General features: G+C 37.7%; 1 pseudogene; it reads right to left on the reverse strand.

Moving 5' to 3' along the window:
• Positions 1 to 1,384: 1,384 nt before the first annotated feature.
• LOC149182906 (trafficking protein particle complex II-specific subunit 130 homolog) lies at positions 1,385 to 8,994 on the reverse strand (annotated as a pseudogene).
• Between the last annotated feature and the right edge of the window lie 12,706 nt (positions 8,995 to 21,700).

Consider the following 21,700-nt stretch of genomic DNA (forward strand, 5'->3'; position numbering starts at 1 on the left):
TTTAAAGAGGCTTTTATTCAACACGTGCAAGCAACAAGGCTTTATTTTAGATTTAACACTATGGTGGAAATTTTCCACCATGTTATAGAATATTTTTTTTTGACTAAGTAGCCACAAGTGGGGGGTGTCTATTTTGAAAGAAAAATAAGGACTTAATTTTTGCCTCACCCCTTTTCACAAGGATAGGTGCACACAATCCCAATATATTATTGAGAGACTTGAACTATAGCAACACCCAGGCCCCTCAAGGCATTTCAAAGGGAATGGGGTGTTTAGATATGGCCTCCAAGGTTACTTTATAGAGAAGGGGTTATCAAAATTCCTCTTCGTTCAACCACCTTGAAACTCCTTTATGAGTTCACCATAGTATTTTGCTAACTGAGAGTTTTCTAATGATATAAATTTCATCAAAATTCAGGCTCTCGACATAGAGATATGTCCATTTGAATATCTACACTCCCAAGTGGCACGTCAGCATTCATGCCATTGCCAAAGCATCTTGCAATGCAAACATGCCATGTTACCTAGAACCCACACTTCATGCCACATCATCATGACACATCATCCTTCCATGAGCACTTTCCTGCTCATAGGCTCTAGCGGTGCTCACGTTGGTTGCACATGGCCTGCTACACTAGTAGTCGAATCTAGGTTTTTCATTAAAACTACTTTACAAGAAATTTTATATGTCTAGATATCTAGATCTTGAGAAACTTTGGTTCTTTGATATTTTAATGTGACAAATATCAAACTTTCCATATTCGTTCATTAATAAAATATAATTTTTCCTCCCTTGATTGGTTTAGTGCCCTCCAACCTTCAATGCTCTTGTGGTGTAATGTCCCTTACTAAACTATTATAATTTAACTTGCAAATTTTTTTAAATACCCTTTCATGTTTCTTAACAAACACTTTCTATGGAAAACATTTCTTCAAACATGGAAGATGTGTCATCATGCAAAAACTAATAGTCAAGCCTAAAGGAATTGTACTCATGATGGTCTCCCCAAGAGCTAAAATCACGATAAATATTTGGGATAACAAAGCTTCTACAATCATGGAGTAATTCTTCTTCCTACTTCTTCCTCCCATTATGTTTCTACTACTCCACTATGATATCGTTACAAATTGAAAGTCTACTAGCACATGAAAACTTGTCACACATGTGTGTTCTATAATGCCTTATATTAAAGTCATCAATCACACTCAACATTTTCAATGTACAATGGCCTCTTCCCCTGTGTCTGATGATCAGGAAAAATAGGGAAATACAAAAACCTAAAGGAATTTATGTTGTCCTTTCCATCATTATTGGGCTATTGTATTTGGAGATTTCATCCCAAGAGATCCAAAATTCATAATTACATGCCTTTCCTATGTATTTCTACAAATGGTTGTAATAATTATTGGCAATTTTTTATTTTCCTTGTGAGGAAGGATTCCCATCATGTGCCACAACAAATGTAACACTTATGGGAGATGATGAAAGAGGAGCCTCCCTACCTGCAGAAATCATTCTATTTGATATATTATCAACTATCTGAACTAGTAACCATAAAATTTTGGTGATGTTGCTTCCCAATCTGGAAGAGCCAACTTTTTGTCTCTTATTTGCAATTGTTCAATATCTTGAGCAACAATTGCTTCCATATAAATCCTATTTTCTATCCTAGAGAAACATATATCATGCAAACTAATAGAGTTTGAAGTTGGTGAGAAACTATTTTCATACAAACTATGACATGCTTTAGCGTAGGTCCCCCACTCAATATTATGAGAAGTCTCAATTTGTAAACCAAGACCAGTATCGATGTGTAAAAGAGAACCCTCTAGATAGTAGTCAATGTTGGGTGTGGAGCCTGATTATCTTCTTTATTCAGAGGTATTGCCACATTGGACCCCAGTTCGTAATGTGGTGGCAACGCCGCCTGTAAAATGTGCGCCACCAGGGGGTCCAGGGGGGGTGACGGTGATTATTTGGAGCCCCCCCCCGACGGGGGATCGGGGGTAGCGCACCCGAAGCTAAAAATAGATGTAAAATTGCCTTGTAAAATGTTGTAATTTCGTAGTCAATCTGGGCCATTCATTAGGCAGAGATCTAACGGTCGAAGTTATGTTTAATTTAGGGGTTTTTGCCCTAGAAGGCAACCCCTCACTATATATGAGGGAATTGTATTGCATGTATGCAGATTTGTATTCTGAGTGAGAAAGAGATAGGAGATTGTGTGAGAGAGAAGAGGGAATTACAGTGGATCTGTTGTAGGTTGTATCTCTTCAGTTTGTTGGATAATATAAAAGGAAGGACTGGTTGTTTCTCTGTGGACATAACCCAAATTGGGTGAACCACGTATATTTGTGTCTCTCTTGTTTTATGTGTTTTTTGTGTTTATATTTCTGCAATATATCTTAGGTGTTCCATTGCTCTATAATATAATTTTCTAACAACTGGTATCAGAGGCATGTTTATTTGGCTGATAAACTCGCAGGAGAGAAGGGTTCCTAGTTCGAGTGGGAGTAATGGCGAAAGGTGGTAGGTTTAGAGTCGAAAAATTTAACGACGAAAACTACCAGCTGTGGAAGATGCAGATGGAAGATTATCTGTATAAAAAAGATTTGTACCTACCATTGAGCGGAAAGAGTCGATATGTATGACAGCCACAGAATGGGATATTCTCGATAGAAAGGCACTTGGAACAATATGGTTGTGTCTAGCGGCGTCGGTAGCCTTCAATATTTCAAAGGAAATGACAATGGAGGGTTTAATATCGGCATTGGCCAAACTATATGAAAAACTCTCGGCCTCAAATAAGGTATTTCTTATGAAGCGTTTATTTAATATGAAGATGTCAGGAGGTGGATCTGTTGTTGATCAATTAAATGAATTTAATATAGTTACCAGTCAATTAAGTTCTGTAGGGGTAACTTTTGATGATGAAGTTAGGGCTCTGTTATTTCTGTGCTCATTGCCATAAAGTTGGAATGGTTTAGTTATGGCCATTAGTAACTCTATTTCTATCTCTAGTACTTTAAAGTTTGATGATGTTGTCGATGCAATCCTTACTGAGGAAATGCGACGGAAAAGTTCTGGTGAGACATCACGTATTGCTTTGACTACAGAGACTAGGGGAAGAAAAATGGAAAGAGGAAAGAGCCCATGATATCGCAGTAAGTCAAGGAAAGGCAGATCCAAGTCCAAATCGGGGATAGTGTGCTGGAAATGTAGGAAGAAAGGACACCTGAAGAAAGACTGCAAGTCTCAAAAGGGAAAAGAAGGAGATGTGCAGCAAGAAAACAATCATGAAGTGAATGTGACAGGTGATGTGTTGCAAGATGCTTTGATTCTTTTATTAGAAAATATTATTGATGCCTAGGTGGTAGATTCAGGGGCCTCATTCCATGCCACACCTGATAGGAAAAAATTTCATGATTATGTTCAAGGAGATTTTGGACAGGTTCGATTGGGTGATGATAAACCCTGTAAAATCATTGGAATGGGTACAGTTTTCATAAAACAACAGAATGGAAATCAATGGCTATTGAAGGATTTAAGGCATGTTCCAAATCTGAAGAAAAATATGATTTCAACGGGGCACTTGGGAGGTGAAGGCTGTGTAACTACTTTTACAGATAAAACTTGGAAGGTCACTAAAGGATCCATGGTAATAGAAAAAGTAGAAAAGGTTGGTACATTATATTTATGCAATGGTATTTCTAACTCTATTAATGCTTTAACCTCTACAGGAGAAGATATAGCATTGCGGCATCATAGGCTTGGGCACATGAGTGAGAAGGGGATGCAGATTCTTCACTCAAGAAATTTGTTGCCAGGTTTGAAGCATGTTGATTTAAAATTCTGTGAGAATTGTGTATATGGAAAATAGAAGAGAGTTAGATTCCTCATAGTTGGGAAAGAAAATAAGAGTGAAAAATTAGATCTTGTGCATACAGATGTATGGGAACCTGCTCAGGTATCATCTCCCTGTGGCTCTTGTCATTATGTTACTTTTATTGATGATGCAACCATAAAAACCTGGATTTATTGTATTCAAAATAAATCTGATGTATTTGATACTTTCAAGAAATGGGAAGCTTTGGTTGAAAATGAGACAGGAAAAAGGTTGAAGTGTCTCAGATCAGACAATGGAAGTGAATATTGCAACAAAGAGTTTGATAGGTATTGTTCAGAGAATGGAATTCGTAGAGAGAAGACAGTTCCAAGAACACCACAAGAAAATGGCATGTCAGAAAGGATGAATAGGACAATCATGGAGCGTGCAAGGTGCATGAGATTGCATGCAGGATTGCCTTTGCAATTTTGGGTAGATGTTGCAGATATTTTTGTTTATATAATATGCAGAGGGCCTTCAAGTTCCTTGGATGGTGGTATTCTAGAGGAGGCATGGATAGGTAAAAAGGTAAACTAGTCATTTTTAAAGACTTTTGGTTGTGTAGCCTTTGTCCACATTAATAAAGAAAATAGAACAAAGCTTGAGGCAAAATATAAAAATAATGTACCTTTATTGGATATGGTGTTAATGATTTTGGTTATCACTTTTATGATTATGAAAAACACAAAATCATTAGGAGCAGAGATGTCATATTCAATGAAAAGGTTTTGTATAAGGATCAGATGCAGGAAAAAAAATAGGAAAAAGAAAACAAAGAATACACAGTGCTTGATGAGATCACAAAAAAAGTGAAGGTGTCTGAAAATCATAATGATGAACGGCCAGAACAACAACAAAAACAACAAGCACCTCAAACACCTGAAAGTGGTGTTAGAATATCTACCATGATTAGTAGACCCCCGAACAATACTCTCCTTCATTATATTATGTATTTTTGACTGATTCTGGTGAACCAGAATTTTATGAAGAAACAGTGCAAGTAGAAACCCGGAAGAAGTGGGAGCAACCCATGAAAGAAGAGATGGACTCCTTAGCACATAACCAAACTTGGGACTTAGTCAGGTTTCCTGCAGGTAAAAAAACATTGCAGAATAAATGGGTTTTCAGGTTGAAGGAGGAAGATGGAGGTAGAAAAAAGGTATGAAGATAGACTTGTGATAAAGGGGTTTGTACAGAAAAATGGTATAGATTTTGATGAGATATTTTCTCCTGTTGTTAAAATGACTTCAATCATAACTACTTTAAGTCTAGTAGGAGCTGAAGATTTGCATCTTGAGCAGTTAGATGTAAAGACAACCTTTCTCCATGGGGATTTGGAGGAACATATATATATGCAGCAGGATATGAGGTCAAAGGGAAGGAGAAACTAGTGTGCAGGCTGAAAAATAACTTGTATGGCTTAAAATAGGCTCCAAGGCAGTGGTATCTAAAATTTGACAGGTTTATGTCTGAACAAGGTTATACTAGATGTCACTTTGATCATTGTGTTTATCTCAAAAGGAAAAATGATGGTAGCTATATTATATTGTTATTGTATGTAAATGACATGCTTGTTGTAGGTTCTAACATGCAGGAAATAAATGTGCTCAAAAGAAAATTGGCAAACTCATTTGCAATGAAGGATTTGGGTGCTGCAAAACAAATCCTTGGTATGAGAATAACTAGAGTTAGGAAGTATCTAAAATTGGCATTGTCTCAGAATGAGTACATAGAAAAGGTGTTGAAAAGATTTAATATGAAAAATGAAAAACTAGTTAGTATACCTTTGGCTAGCCATTTCAAACTAAGTAAGGAGGTCTGTCCCAAGACTCAAGAAGAAATGGCTTATATGTCTAAAGTTCCATATGCATTAGCAATTGGAAGTTTAATGTATGCAATGGCCTACACAAGGCCTGATATTGCACATGCAGTGGGAGTTGTAAGTAGGTACATGAAAAATCCAAGAAAAGAACTTTGGATGGCAGTGAAGTGGATTCTTAGGTATTTGAGAGGTACCACAAATCAAGCACTATGCTTTGGTTGTTCAAACATTTCTCTACAGGGATATGTTGATGTAGATCTGGCAGGTGATAGAGATAACAAGAGGAGCACCACATGATATGTGTTTACTGTAGGTGGAACAACTGTCAGTTGGGTTTCAAAACTGCAAAGTGTTGTTGCACTCTCAACAACGGAAGAAGAATATGTTGCTGCTATAGAGGCTAGTAAAGAAATGATTTGGTTACAAAGGTCTCTTGGTGAATTAGGTAAGAAGAAGGAGTTGGGCATGTTATACAGTGATAGCCAGAGTGCCATACATCTTGCAAAGGACTCTGCATTTCATTCCAAGACTAAACATATATAGCTCAAGTACCATTTCATACGGTCAACGTTGGAAGATGGACAGTTGAAGCTGGAAAAGATACACACTAGCCAGAATCCTGCATATATGTTAACAAAAGTAGTAACTAGGGAGAAACTGAGATTTTGCTCAGTTTCAATTGGTCTTCAAGTATGATGAAGAAGATGAGAAACAGGTAGGTCCGAAGTGGAGTCATTGCCCAACAAATGAAGCAGCAGTGGAGTTGCTATAGTCAGTCTCCAAGTGGGAGATTGTTGGGTGTGGAGCCTGATTATCTTCTTTATTCATAGGTATCGCCACATTGGACCCCAGTTCGTAATGTGGTGGCAACACCGCTTGTAAAATGTGCACCGCCAAGGGGGTCCAGGGGGTGGGGGTGATAGCGACTATTTGGAGCCCCCCCACCCCCTAGCGAGGGATATGGGGCAGCACCCCCGAAGCTAAAAATAGATGTAAAATTGCTATGTAAAATGTTGTAATTTCATAGTCAATCTGGGTAGTTCATTAGGTGGAGATCTAATGGTAGAAGTTATATTTAATTTAGGGTTTTTTTCCCTAAAAGGAAACCCTCGCTATATATGATGGAAATGTATTGCATCTATGCAGATCTGTATTCTAAGTGAGAAAGAGATAGGAGATTGTGTGAGAGAGAATATGGAATTACAGCGGATCTGTTGTAGGTTGTATCTCTTCAGTTTGCTAGATAATATAAAATGAAGGATTGACTGTTTCTCTGTGGACGTAGCCCAAATTGGGTCAACCACGTATATTTGTGTTTCTCTTATTTTATGTGTTTTCTGTGTTTATATTTTTGTGATATTATGTGTTCCATTGCTCTGTAATATAATTTTCTAACAGTCAATGAGTATGATAACCAACCCTAACCATTGTAGTTTCCCCATCAGCAATCCAAATGAAAAAATTGCAGTGTTATCAACCAATGCCCTTGGCTTGGAGTCCTTCAAAACTTGCTTCAACGTTTTCTCGAAACTCATAAATACCTAATTTTGGAGGGCCACCCTTTGAGAAATCATGTGACCTAAATCTCAATTGACCTATCTGACTAGTTAGAACTCCTAACACATAAGATTTGACTTGCTAAGGAGGTAAAGACATTGCAATATCATTTGCTCCTAGATTTTAGCAAAGGACCTTTCAAGCATTTTACAACCTTAACACCTTCATCCAAACTGAATGTTGCTATTAGAGTGAGGCTTAATGATTCTAGGAAAAATTCATCAGGGAAGCCACTCCAGACTGTTACTGGTAGATTGCCTGGGTCACCCTCACATAAATCAAGTGGTGGTCCTGAATTTCTAGAGAAGATGACACATCAAGTGATATAGGATTCTTCATTATTCTATGAGCAACTCTGGACACCTATGATTGCAAGGCCTGTCATTCTATCTTTAGCAATAAGCCCTTTTCAAATGATAGCAATCTCACACATGATGTAAGATACCCAACTTCATCTTCAAATTGTTTTGGGAAGTTCGCGAAATTAGGAAGTACCTCTGCAAGTAATGACTACCACTCTGCACCTGCATATAGAGCACAAACCTTTTCATATAGTTTTGTAGCTACAGACATCAAGAAAGAAACATCTATAGCTTTCCTCTCCTTCAATACATGCTGACTCTAAAAAAGTTTTGACACATTCCTGGTAGATAGTGAAGCTCTTCTTCGATTTACCTCACGATGCAACATTGTAGCTCCTAATCGTAAAAGCTTCCTTAGAATTTTAAAAGGCCTAGGATTTTTCTCAACAACCTTCTCTTTTACAAGCACCATTGCTTCTGAGTTAAGGTGGATTGATGGCCACACTGCAGGTTTGGGCTAGAGAAGCATGCTAAAAGCTTAAATTCTTTCAATGTTGATCCCATATCCTATCAAACCAGTCAACTTAATTCACCTAAGAGAATACAAATCACCCAGTAGATGACATAAGTCCTTATTTGTATGAGGTGTCACCAAGCGAGGGTCGAAGTGGTCCATGGAGGCCTTGATAAAATATAAACAAATAGTAATTTCCCATATTTCCCTTAAACAAAAAGGTAATTTGTACCCATGCTATGAAACATAACCTCAAGAAGCGACCTCTACCAAACGATTCAATAAAAGTTGTGATTGGTAAGAAAAAATATATTTTCAAAAATCAAATTCTCTTAATGTTTCATCTTGTGCAATTTGTTTGAAAGATTTATGCCCTAGTTCCAACAATGCAACGTGATCATCACCTTGCTCTAGTGCACCAAACTCTGGCTTTATATTCAAACTCTTCCATGGAACCTTTGGTAGACATGTCAATGCCTTATATGGAAACTCGATATTGCAGATATCATGCTAAAACAAAATTGTTGCATTTTGTGCTTCAATTTCTCCACCTTGCCCCATACCATGCTTAACAATTGCAAGTGGAAGGTAACTCTCTGGTATCCATACCTTGATCGAAGCAAATACCAACTCACTTTCAAGTGTGAAGTCACCTTCTTGCCATCAATTCTTCAAATTACTTAGTAAAGTGTTCACCAGGACAATCGTTTTTGGAAATATGGGATTTGTAGGTACCAACTTGATAGAACCTCCCCCATTATGTGATGTCAATCCTTCGCAACTACTATGTGGCGAGCGCTCGCTCCCAGAGCATCCTCCCTTTGGTCCTTCCTTATATGCAAGCCACTTTTTAGCTTCAAGGAAACCAATTACTACCTTACGATGTGAATATTTCTTAGTGATACCTATCATTATACCAATGGGTCATTTATTTGGTAGTGAGTTCATAATTAAAGCAACAATTGTTAATGCCTCTGCCATTTTATATTTAGATGATTCACATGTTGACAAATGTTGCTCAACTGTTGTATATGAATTAGCATCACATAATATATTAGTTGTTTCTTCATTAACATACGCGCCTTTGTTAGCCCATGAGGTATAGAATAGAAGATGACAAGGTGCTATGTTAAGACACTTCGTGATGAAAATGTCAATGGTTTGAAACTCCATGGGAAAAAATCTAGTCATGCTAAGGGCTAGTGTGGCCTAGGTTAGGTGTGATCCCTGGATGATTTTGATGGCTTAGATTCCCATGGGTCATGGCTACTCAAACCATAAGTTAGGCATGCCAATCATTTCAGGAATCACATTACCTAACAGACAAACAAAAAAACATATGCACCCATGTTAATACAGAAAGTAGTATGGTCAATACTCGACCAACCATTTTGATTAGTTACATCTAAAATATCGTTGATTACCAACATGTGAGTTAATTTTTCCTGAACTATCCACCTTCGATTTTCCTTTCAAATATCCCTTGCTTTCTAGAAAGATATTGCTGACAACCCCAAAATCTAAATCATTTTTCTACTTGTTGGTAGCACATCTTAGTTTGGCCCGTGAAGGTATTGGATCTAATACAATGGCTACCACATCACCTTTTACAACTCTATTTTGAGAAACTAATACACTAATGAGGATGTTAGTCAACACACCTTCTAATGTGCAATATTTATGTGATTTCCAATATTCATGTTCCATTCCAAATGTATTTTTCCCTTTGCACCAATCAAAAACACTAGATGTGCTATTAATTATATATCAAGAAATTAAATAGAAGGCTTCTGATTACAATTACCAGCTAACAACAATGTTGAATTATTTGTGGCTGAAAATGATAGGCCACTTTTGCAGTTATCTGCACCATGTCTCTCTTCAATAGGTGCAACCTTTCCAAATAATTCTTTAGTAGTTTGACCATGGTTTTCACCTTCGATCCTTGAAACAACAAAATATATCTCCCCTGCATATGCAACATGGGATTTATTGTTTTGTGTAGTGTTATGATCATTTTTATTGGTATCAAATGCCATTTGGAATGCCAATGCTCCAACCTAGTCTATCACTGGTGCTAAGTTCTTATTATATTCTTCAATTTTTTGTAGGAACTTTGCGTACATATTTTGCATACAAGCTCTGATTGATGTTATTCTTGTGTCGTTTGAAATGTCTCTCTATGTAGAATAAGAAAAAAGGTGACATTCCAAAGTGGCAAAGTTTTACCCCCAAAAAAACATCATTTGATGCCTCAAAACTTTCTTGGAAGGTTTCAAACCCCAATTTGCCAATCTAGATCCCACCAGTAAAATGGTCCTCATAGTTGATTCCTCCACCTTTTCCACTTTGAAAGCATCGAGATGGATGAAAAACAATATAATCATGTAATCTAGATCGTACCTCCCCATTTTGGGAGGCTTTTGGTCCCCAAAAGGTTCTACTGATTGAGGTGAGGAAATTTTTCCTCCACCTTCTCTCTGGTGTACCATTTAGCTTTGCCTGGAAGTTGTCCTTTCAACCCAATCTGCCAGTGATCATGCTGCCCATGTCTTGTAGTTTTTGACCTCTTCTGTAAAACTATATCTTTTGTCAACTCTTCTTGAGCATCTGGTGCCAAATCCTCCACAGAAGGTAGGACATGTTCCTCTTCCTGATCTATCATGGAAGGCTCATAAAGTTTCAAATTCTCTGCATTCACTACTGAGTAAATGTGCATATATGGTGGTAAATTGAGTCGATAGGGATTATCACCCACCTTTTCTAGTATCTCAAAGGGACCATACCTCACATTCGTGATTTGCTTACTAGGCCCCTATAGCCTCTCCTTGTTCAACTGTAGGCATACTATGTCTCCCACCGTGAATGATTTCTTTGTTTGATGTTGATCATGCTTGGCATTATATTTCTCCTGTGAATTCTGCAATGTCTCTTGTACATGTATATCAATCTTCCTAATCTTCTATATAAAAAAATTAGCCCTCAAAGCATCTCTTGTAAATTCTTCCCTCACTCCCCCTTGTTGTGCATATGTAATGTCCAAAGATGAACACGAAAAATATCCAAAACAAGTTTCAAATGGGGGATTTCCTGTAGAAGTGTAGACTGGTTTGTTGTAAGATTGTTGTATATATACCATATTTTCATCCCAAGTATTCAAATGCTTCTAGTTCTATCCCCTCAAAACTTGCACCAAGATCCTATTGACTACTTTTGTCTTCCCATCTATCTGTGGATAGAATGTTGTAGATATTTTCAACTTTGTGTCCATATTCTCCCACAATGCAATGCAAAATGACTAAAAAATATTGTGTCATGTTGCACTATTCAACAACCCCCCCCTTTTAGCCACAAGACCTGGTTGTGAAGCTGATGCAGATCAATCAAACCGAGAAGGAAGGATCCTTGCGGTTGGTTTCTCGTTACCTCCACATAGAATATGAGAGATCTATTGATGCTCTGGAACATGGTGCGGCGGATTGAGCTACCGAAGCACATAGGAGCGTCGTCACTGCTCTATAGATGACTCAGCCCTTTCAGAAATCCACCATTAACCTGACTGATCCAGCACTCAAGGGCTGCAGCAACGTCAACAATAATGAAGCACGTATGGAAGTAATGGGGAGGATGTCTGAAACCACCAATTCTGCATCACTACAGGCATATGGTTATGGGATTCATGGTGTTCATAGCACGGGATCTGACAGCATAATCGCCATTGATCCAGAGGTAAGGAATAGCATACTCTTAATACTTACAATATATAAACCTGAGTATGGTCCTGTAGTACTTGTAAGGGTTTTGTGTGAAACTGGGTCCACCTTACACGCTAAGGAAGATGCAAATATCCCCAGATCTGTAAACGATCAAACAGATCAGACGCTCAGAAGGTCGAACAGGCTACTGAAAGTGCAGATCTGGGGGGCAAACAAGTATTGGGACAATACCATGTTCTAACCTATAGCTGCCAAAAACAAAAGAAGGCCGGAAAGTTAAGATGAACAACGAAGATCGAGTGTTATGGAACAGGATGTCCTAGGTAGTGGACGGAGATGCCCCCTGGGTATCGGAAGACCGAAACTTCCAAGTATTTGTCAAAAAATTGGCTAGAAAAACGCAACTACTTTGGGTAAAAGAGACCGATTCTGTAACGCAACTACAGAATCATATACTGCAAAAATTTGGATATCCCACTAGATCTGAAAACTTGATACACGAGGGCAGAGTACTTCAGGACACAAAGTACCTCAGGGATTACAAAATCGCACCCCTGTCAACAATAATTCTCAATCTGAGAATAAGAGGGGGCGCGACAGACAATATCAGGAATCCACTCAGGGGCGAGGGAAGTGGGACTGGTACAACAAAAACTACAGAAACACATCAAGGGAAAAAAACAAGCAGTATATCCTTCAAAAACATTCTTCAAGGGAAAAAAATAGCTGAAGCAACACCAAATCAAACAGGTATGGATGCAAGGACATACATTGTGGAACAGCTGAATCACACCCCAGAATATAACATAGATATACCAGAAACAGATGAGCACTGCACTATATATGAAAGGCAAGCAATAATATGTAGATTCAATTGTTTTTGGCCCAAACCGGTTGATCTATTTCATTGGATCTTTACAAACTGGACTACACAATGTGAAATACACCTCTGTTCTAAAGGTTTTTTCATAGTGAACTTTCCTACAGTAGAGGCTAGAGACTTCGTAATACAAGAAGGACCTTGGTTCTGGGGATCCACAGGACTCTTCATCACACCATGGTTTCCAGAATTTGATGCAAATACAATGGTTGTCTCTAAGATGCCAGTTTGGGTACGGCTACACAATCTCCCAATACACCTCTGGAATCAACAAGTTCTAGCAGGAATCAGTAACACTATTGGGCGTTACATCAAAATGAACACCCAAAGATTGGAGGAAAGAATCTACACTTTTGCACGAATATGTGTGGAAGTAGATCTCAGCAAAGGTTTTCCAGACCAAATACAGTTGAAGCATAGACAGAGGAGCTGGACTCAAGTTCTAGATTATGAAAATACTGCATTTAGATGCAGAACATGCCGACAAACAGGACACCTACAAAGCACGTGTCCAACAGCCAAAAAAGACACTCATAGGAAGAAGAAAACGGGGAAACAAGCAAAGGGATGGCAATTTCCTCCACCACTCTTGGATGACGAGGAGGAAGAAGAGGTGGAATGTGTAACCCCCAATGAGACCAATCAGATGAACAAAGAACCAGCAGCAGAAGACAAAAATCCACAAGAACATATAGATGTACAGTCGGCAAGGATATCAGAGACAATGGATACAGGTAGATCCAAACGTCAACACTTATCAGACACATCAGATTCTGATAAAGACAATCCCCAACCTATAGCTGATACAGTTCTAGCACTTATAACTCCAACAAAGTCACAGGGGGGATGGAGAAAGGTTGAGAAGAAAAAAGGGCGAAAATCTTGATTTTCCCCCATCTGTACATTATCACGTGTTTCATGTTTTTTTTTTTGAAAAACGAACACCTTGCATGGTGATGGATGATACATGCTCTCTTTTTTGAACAAAGCTGAGCAATTTTTTTATGGCTCACAAAGATGGCTAAGGGCCAACGCAGCATATGCCGAAAGGCATCTACAACATGTAATTTTTCAATTATAATGAAAGATTACGATTTTTCTAGTGGAAAAAAATGGAGACCCTTTATAAATATTCTCAAAATAACTTAGCACTTAAGCGCTTCCTTTTTTAATTATTAGAAATAAATTTCTAAATAAACATAAGGTATCAAGCCAAAATCCCTTTGTGACTAGCTATTCTTGCTTTATCGCATATCGCTAGACCATGTGTGTCAAATGTTAATTAACAATCGGGATTTGCAAATTGCGATAAGAGGGACCACCATAATAGACTTATGGTATCATTAAACTTTTCATTAAAACTAAGGCTTAAAGTATTTCTTACAAAATAAAGTACCTATCGCAATCGCATAGTGGCATTCACAAAAGCACAAACAAGCAAAACCTTTAGAATACGCGACTTGCGATATTGCGACATAACAAGCCGAACACTCATTGCATCGTGGCGCTTACACAAAGGCCAATCTTGTGAACCATGAAAGGTTGCGAAATGCGATATGACCTGGACCTGATGGAAGTATGCGATAATTGTTATAACTTTGGTTAGGTCCGATGCATAGTAAAAGGTCACTTTATGCAATAAGTATTCATTCAAGCAAAATGCACTCAAAACAATAAAAGGTACGTCACTCACATCACATGTCGCAAAATTCTAAATAACTTCAAAATAATGCATAACCGAAAGTGCGATGTTGTGATTTGCGATATTGTGATAATATTTATCGCAATCACATAATCGGCATTGCGCGATTCAAACTCATCAACTTGAAGTTTTTCTTACACATTTGCGATGTGATGGCTTAAATGAATAATAAAGGAAATAATAAAAGATCTTAGTGCGTATTTAATGAGTTTTAATGGCATTTATGTTTAAAACGGCTCGACGTGATTTGATATCTTTCATCTGCATTTTCGAATAAAAGCTTCTTCCTTGTCACCTTTTGGAATTAACTGTATCATTGCATTTTCACTATCATTTTCGCTCTGTGTGTTTATCCGATAATCTCCATTGCTCAATTTCAGGGAACCTCCGAAGGAAACAACGTTTGAAAAGATGGCGAAGAAGGGAAAAGCTACTGCATCTGAGAAATCGGACATGACACCACTCTTCTCCGATACCACCTGTAGCAAAGACGAAGGAACCACATCATGGGAAGCCATGTATAACCTACTGGAAGAAGAAAAACCCAGGCCACTGGAAACAAAGGCAACAACTGATGCCAAAGAATCATTTGACACTTCCTACTTTGAGGCAACATGTTTGTTTTTACACAGAATAGCTGCAAGACCTAAGATATTACCATACACAGATATGGTAAAATGGGTGATTGATAATGTGAATATCTCAGACAAAACTTTCAGGAATGCAAGACATGAGGTCATGGGGTCTTTCACACCAGACAACTTGTGCCAGATGTACCATCTACCAGAGCCTCAAAAGCTCTATGACAAAGATTTCCTTGAGAATTTTTCCAAAGAGAACGAGGACCCATTGGACGTTACACATACCTGGAGATCAAGCTTGAGCGAATTCAAACGAGAGAAATCCGGTATGTACCAAATTGCATCCCTCTTGACCCCACATAATTCTGCAGCTGCAATGATGTGTAGATTATTTGGTAAAGCTGATAGTACCAAATTTTCTATAGAGTGGATTCCATTAATTGATGCAACGGTTAACATAATGATTATGAATTGGAGTTAGATTTTATCAGACAATTTAGCTATGGCTATTAGGGAATACAGGCAAAGAGAAGTATTTCCTCAAGAATTATTCCCCCTTTTTATATGAGCGCTTATGTAATGGACACCATTTGTTTTTTCTCTCAATTTCCAAACATGGGTTGGAAGTGGATTGTACAGAACCCTCTCCCCATCCATGTGTATCATAAAATCTTGTGGGAATCCCAATTCAATTCCCATTTTTACAAAATCTTCCATGGTATTATGTTGCCTATTTATAAAACCATTTTTGATCAAACGGCCCCCAGGCTTTCCGAAGAAGCCAAGATAGACATCTTTCCAGTCACAAGATGGTTTGGTGAAGAAACATTCACTTATATCAGAGTTTTTGGAGCATTTCAGCTCCACATGTCCTCCCATATTATGTTCCAGACAAGCTATTGGCAAGAGAGATAGCTTACCAGACAGCAGGGGATGGTTTAACAAAAGCCCTGAAGGAGCAGAAGAAAGCCATTTGGCCAACCTTCCCATTACAATGTGGCGCTTTTGCACTACATGACTATGGGCACGCAGTAAAAGAAGTAGAGAATATTACATCTCTAAAATTGGCCACAGTTCCAGGGCGACAGTATGACCCAAATCAAGTTGCTAAAGACTTCACCACCATGGTTAAAGTCAAACAATTTACTCATGAATAGGATCCATTTGATGACCTATTTCAAGGAGCTGAATCATTTGTACAGGTCCTACATTTAGCATCATTACGGTTAAGCCCAGATGATATTAATGCTTTTCATGTATATAGGAATAAAAGATTATTAAAGGTTCCATTGGACCTATTACAAATTGAACCAATAAGAGAACCTACTCCTAGTGTGAGCTTGGAGGGAAGTTCAAAGGAAAATTCTAATGAGGAAACGCAAGAGAAATCAACTCATGAGTTAGAACAATCAAAGCAACAATCTCAGAATGGAGAAGGGATTCCTAATCAATATTCTGAGAAAGATTCAGAAGGAAATATTGAGGAAATGGCTGAACAGGCCTTGACCAAGAAATAGACAGAGGTTGACTCCACTTCAGCTCAAACTGGTAATATTCCAATGATTGACCTAGTCAAGGAATGGGAGAAATTCAATCAAAAGCTCTAAATAGGCACAAGTCTCGAGGAAACATCCAGATTTCAAACCTCCAAACAGACTCAGTACAAAGCAAATCCAGAGACAACAGAGCAAGGGGCTACAAGCACTCAAGATATTGAGGTTATTCCAGCTTTTCCCACTTCTGAAATAGTCTTAAAAATTGAAGAGATACCTCCACTCGACATATTTTACAGCCCTACACATAAGGCTATTGTTAAAAGACAAAGAAAAAAGAGGAAATTAGACACCACGACTATTGCAACTCTAGAGAATGAATCACTGGAAGTTGTGGGGAAAGGCACTCATGTTGACCCATTAGAAAACCTTACGAAGTTGTCACAGTTTACAGGCGCATATGCCACAACAACCATTGATAAAGCAACAAAAGTCCGACTGCTGCTAAAAGAAAAAGAACATAGAATTATTCTGCTTGAACAGAAATTAGAACAAGAGAAATCCAATCAGCAAGAAAAACAACAAGTAGCTCAACTTCAGAGGGAATTCGAGCAAATGAGGTTACAACACCAGGAAAGCATATCAGAAAAGGATTCACAAATTTTCCAAATGCATGCCATGGTAGACAGATTTAAAGATAACCCTCAAACAGATGAGTTCATCAAAGAAGCAATCAAGCTAAATTCCCTATTGATACAACAACAAGAGATGTTCTACCATAAAATCTCACAGATCAATCCTTATTATGAGACAAGTGATAAATTGACAAACCAAGTGATTGATCTGAGGTTTGAATATGAAGAAATCCATAAAAATATTTCTGAATTTATTACCTGGCAGGAATCTGATGAGGGAAGAAAGGTTGATCTACCAAAAATAGAAGAATCCCACAAAGACATTCTATTTGCATATTGGGATACACAGTTAAAGCAGGCAGAAAGGGCAATAGTGACAACAACAAGTGCAACAAACAGTATAATTGAGGTCATTAATGAAAACCTCCACAGTGCCAACCTTGTCAAAGAATGCATACCAGGGGCTCTCCCAGATATCAAACAACTAGAACAACAGTGGAAACAAACAGCTCAGACCAAAGAGGAAGCAATCAAACAGCTGACCAAACTGGATTGGGAGACATATTGGCAGTATTTGGTAAAACCACATAGCTAGTGGATGACTTTGCGATGCTTAACTACCTCTGCACAAAAAATGGTGCCAGCTCTATCAGATGCCATATTTGCAGGACAGTTAAAATCCACAATCGGCCAGCCGCCCCAGGTCAAACCAATGATCGATATTTGCAATCTCAAAGATCAAGTAGCTAACTAAGATAATTCAAGTTGAAAGAAGCTTGTCATTAGTTTAATTCTATTTTTAGTTTTATTTTTTCTTACTTTGAGGAAGGTTGTTTGAAACCTCCTCAGCCTTTTTTGTAATAATCTATTTTTGAGGCATGTATTATAGTATTTAAACCCCTCTCATGCATTTAGAGAGGGGTCCAGGATTTTATCAAAAACACTTTACAAGACATTACACTTATGTATTTTTGTGAAGGTTTTGATGAAATTATTGGAACATGATCTATTTTTCTTTGAATATCGAAGCATACTCTACTGAAATTACACTTTTGTACTCTTAGAGTGTATTTGATTGGATGAAAGTGGATCAATATTGCTGAGCCCATGAGCAGGACCTTTCATATATGGTACTTTTATCATATGATCATGTTTTATTTATGCATTAGCAATACTCTTTCTTTGATTGTCTTATGTATGAAAATCTGAGTTATAGTTCTACATTATTGCACTTTTGTATGATGTTTCAGCTCTGATTTTGTATTGAATACGTGAACAATTACTATATGCGATAAAGTTTTCTCAATTGTTTTGTCTAACTATTTATCCAAAACAATTATCATTAATGATTTCATTTCTTTTGGCAGTTGAATGATCTTTATTACCAATTGCTTTGAGACATCTCTGTAGATCGCATATTTTAGTTTATTCCCAGGTATATTTATAGTCAGATAATGTTAGATTAAGATATATGCATGTGTTTATTATTTAGATTAGATTATTCTTAGTTGAATCATTCTCCGTTATATCTTATATCACCCCAACAACATTATCAAATCAATCCTCTCTAGGAAACTGGTCCCATTATCCCCAGTCGAAGCCACTATACCAAACAGAAAAGGAGATACTTTTAAGGTCCGGACTGGGTGGTTATCCCCCATGTTGTCGCAACGAATTTCGAGGCTTCAACATTTTGGTGCTAGAAGGAGGGCCTGACTGTGAATGGCAAGAAAATCTAAATCAGAAAGTCATTCTAAGAGTAAAAATCCCTCACCATCACCTCCGACTTCTCGGTCACATTCCAAATCCCCAAATCCTAAACGTGAAGTTGTGAATAAATCTTTACAATCCACTAGTGTTTCTCCAAGGAAATCAGATCAACCTTCTTCTACAGAAACTCTCGAAGTTCAGTCTTTAATTCACAAGTTACAAGGGATTTCTCTATCTCAAGAAGAATATGAATTATCTCAAGACAGTGTTTCTTCTCATTTTCCTTCCTCTCGAAGATTAACTAGATCACAGAGTGAAAATTTTGGAATTCCTCCATTTGAATTTCCTCTACCTCCTCCTTGAAGGAAAACTAAGAAATCAGACTCTGAAACTCATAGTGAGATTCTTTCATCATCACCACAAACACCCTCATTCATTTCATCATCTTCATCACTAACTTAATCATCTGCCTCGTCATCTCAGATCGTGATTTACACAGGTACAAGAGCACAATCCTCCTCTACCCAATCACCTTCAACCACTAGTACATATTCTTCCACACAGATACCCATAATGGCTCAAACACCATGGACAAATCCAAGAGTTGTTCAAATGGCAAGACCATTGCATCCATTGCTTGCTCATCGATTGAAATGGTTGCCAAAATTCAATCCCGATGATGGCCTTCCTATCGAAGAACACATAAATAACTTCATGGTGTCCATAAACCTAAATGGAGTTGTAGAAGAAGACGTAGTTGTACAATTATTCCCTTATACTTTACAAGGATCAGCAGGATCCTGGTACTTTTCATTACCATCTAGTTCTATTGATAGTTGGAATGCATTTCAGGAACAGTTCCTAACTAAGTTTGGAGATGACCGTTCAACAACTACTCTTCTTAATGATCTATCCAACCTAAAAGTTGAATCTAAAGAGTCGATTAAGGACTTCTATTCCCGTTTTAATAACTTATTAAACAAAATTTCAGTGGAATCCAGGCCAAGCACTGAAGTTCAAAATGAATGGTACATTTTTGCTTTTCCCTCAAATGCAACTATTTTTGTCAATAGGGATGCCAAACCAACTTTGGCTTAAAACATGAAAGAAGCCATAGCTGTCGAAAAACAAATTTTAGCCTTAGAAAAGAAGAATGCATTAGAAGAAAGAAAATCCAAAAAGGTCACTTTCAGGGAAGAATCCAAGAGGATAGCACCTAAATATCCTTTCGATCTTGAAGATATGAAAAATGTACTCAAAACCGTGTCCAATGAAATGGTCGACATTAAAAAGCAGGTAGCTGAAACTTCTTCTAGGAAATCTTTTAGACCTTACAAAAGAAATCCCCCCTCTAATCCTAAACCTCCAAATACAATATCAAATGCTGAATCAGATGTGGAGGAAGAAGAAGTGTCAATAGTTGAAGAACAAACCAATGACGAAGAGATAGTTGAAGTACAAGGAATGTGGGATTTCATTCTTCCTTTGTCAGATAATGAAGAATCAGAAGAAGCATTACCTGTCACTACCAGAAGCAAGAGCACTGTTGATTTTCCACAAACAAATCAAAAACAGAAATCATCAACTCCTGCTCTCAAAGATAAAGCAATAGGTAAGAAATATTCTCCCAAATCCACTCAAATGACTCCTCCTCAATCCAATTCTTCACCTCCAACTAAAACCTTGCTAGTATCTGATGAGATGGAATACAACATCATCAAAGACATGAAGAAGACTAGAGCTAATATCACATTCCATGAGCTTAGCAAGCTAAAACATCAACATAAGCTATTGCTCAAAGAATTAAAAGCAATCCCCACTTCTCCTCTTCCTGTTGCTGTAATTTCCCAGGCCGCTGAAGAAATGGGTAGGCCTCCCAGTACTTCATCAGGCAAAATGAGTTCAACTGGTGTTGCTTTAATTGGTGGTAGATCTAAATCCCATACTCCTCCTTTTCTTTTGACTTTTGAGGTCTTTAATAAGAATTTGCACAATTGTTTAGTAGACTCTGGAGCCTCATCCAACATTTTGCCAAAAATTGTTTGTGCAAAATTGAATGTCGAACCCCAGAAATATGTTGTTCACATTGTACAGTTAGATCGATCTCAAGTTGAAGTCATAGGAGAAATTAATCAGGTTACCATTAGACTATCATCAAACCTGAAAGTATGTCAAGTGATTGACGTTCTTGTGGCCAATATCCCTGAATTCTATGGTTTGATCCTTAGTAGAGATTGGTCTGAAAAGCTTCATGGCTATTTCACAACAGACTGGTCCCATATGTGGCTTCCTTATAATGGTAAGCCAAATCAAATAAGGGTCAACCGTGAGAAACATTTAAAGTATATCGTCACAGAACTGGAAGGAGAAAATGAGCCTGTCGCATACAGTAGTAATATCATTGGAAATTATTCAGTTGAATCATTTTTAGGCAATTTTAATGCCCATACTTCACCCTTTTTGGAAAATTTTGTTACATCACAAATCAAAAATTATTCTCAAACAGATTCTTCTAAATGTATCAATTTTGTAGATAAACTTGTAGTCAATTCTTTATTTTGGAAATTGTTTTTTGATGGATCTAAATCTAATGATGGAGATGGGGCAGGTTGCATATTGGTTAGCCCCGAAGGAGAAAAAACTATGTTGCCATGCAGACTTGAATTTGAATGCACAAATAATACTGTTGAATATGAAGCATTAGTTCAAGGGTTGTATAAATCCATTGGCCTTGATATTAAATACCTTCAAGTATTTGGAGATTTGGAAATTGTAATCAAATAGGTGAGGAATACTATTCATTGTCTTTCTAGACATTTTAAGCATTATCAATCATTAGTCCAAGACCTCACCTCACATTTCCTAGCATTTAACATTTCCCCAATTCCAAGACTTCAAAAT

The sequence above is a fragment of the Pinus tabuliformis genome, chromosome 3_2, assembly GCF_031772625.1.
Source record: "Pinus tabuliformis cultivar Carrire ecotype Pingquan chromosome 3_2, CPIR1, whole genome shotgun sequence".
NCBI classification, from domain to species: domain Eukaryota; kingdom Viridiplantae; phylum Streptophyta; class Pinopsida; order Pinales; family Pinaceae; genus Pinus; species Pinus tabuliformis.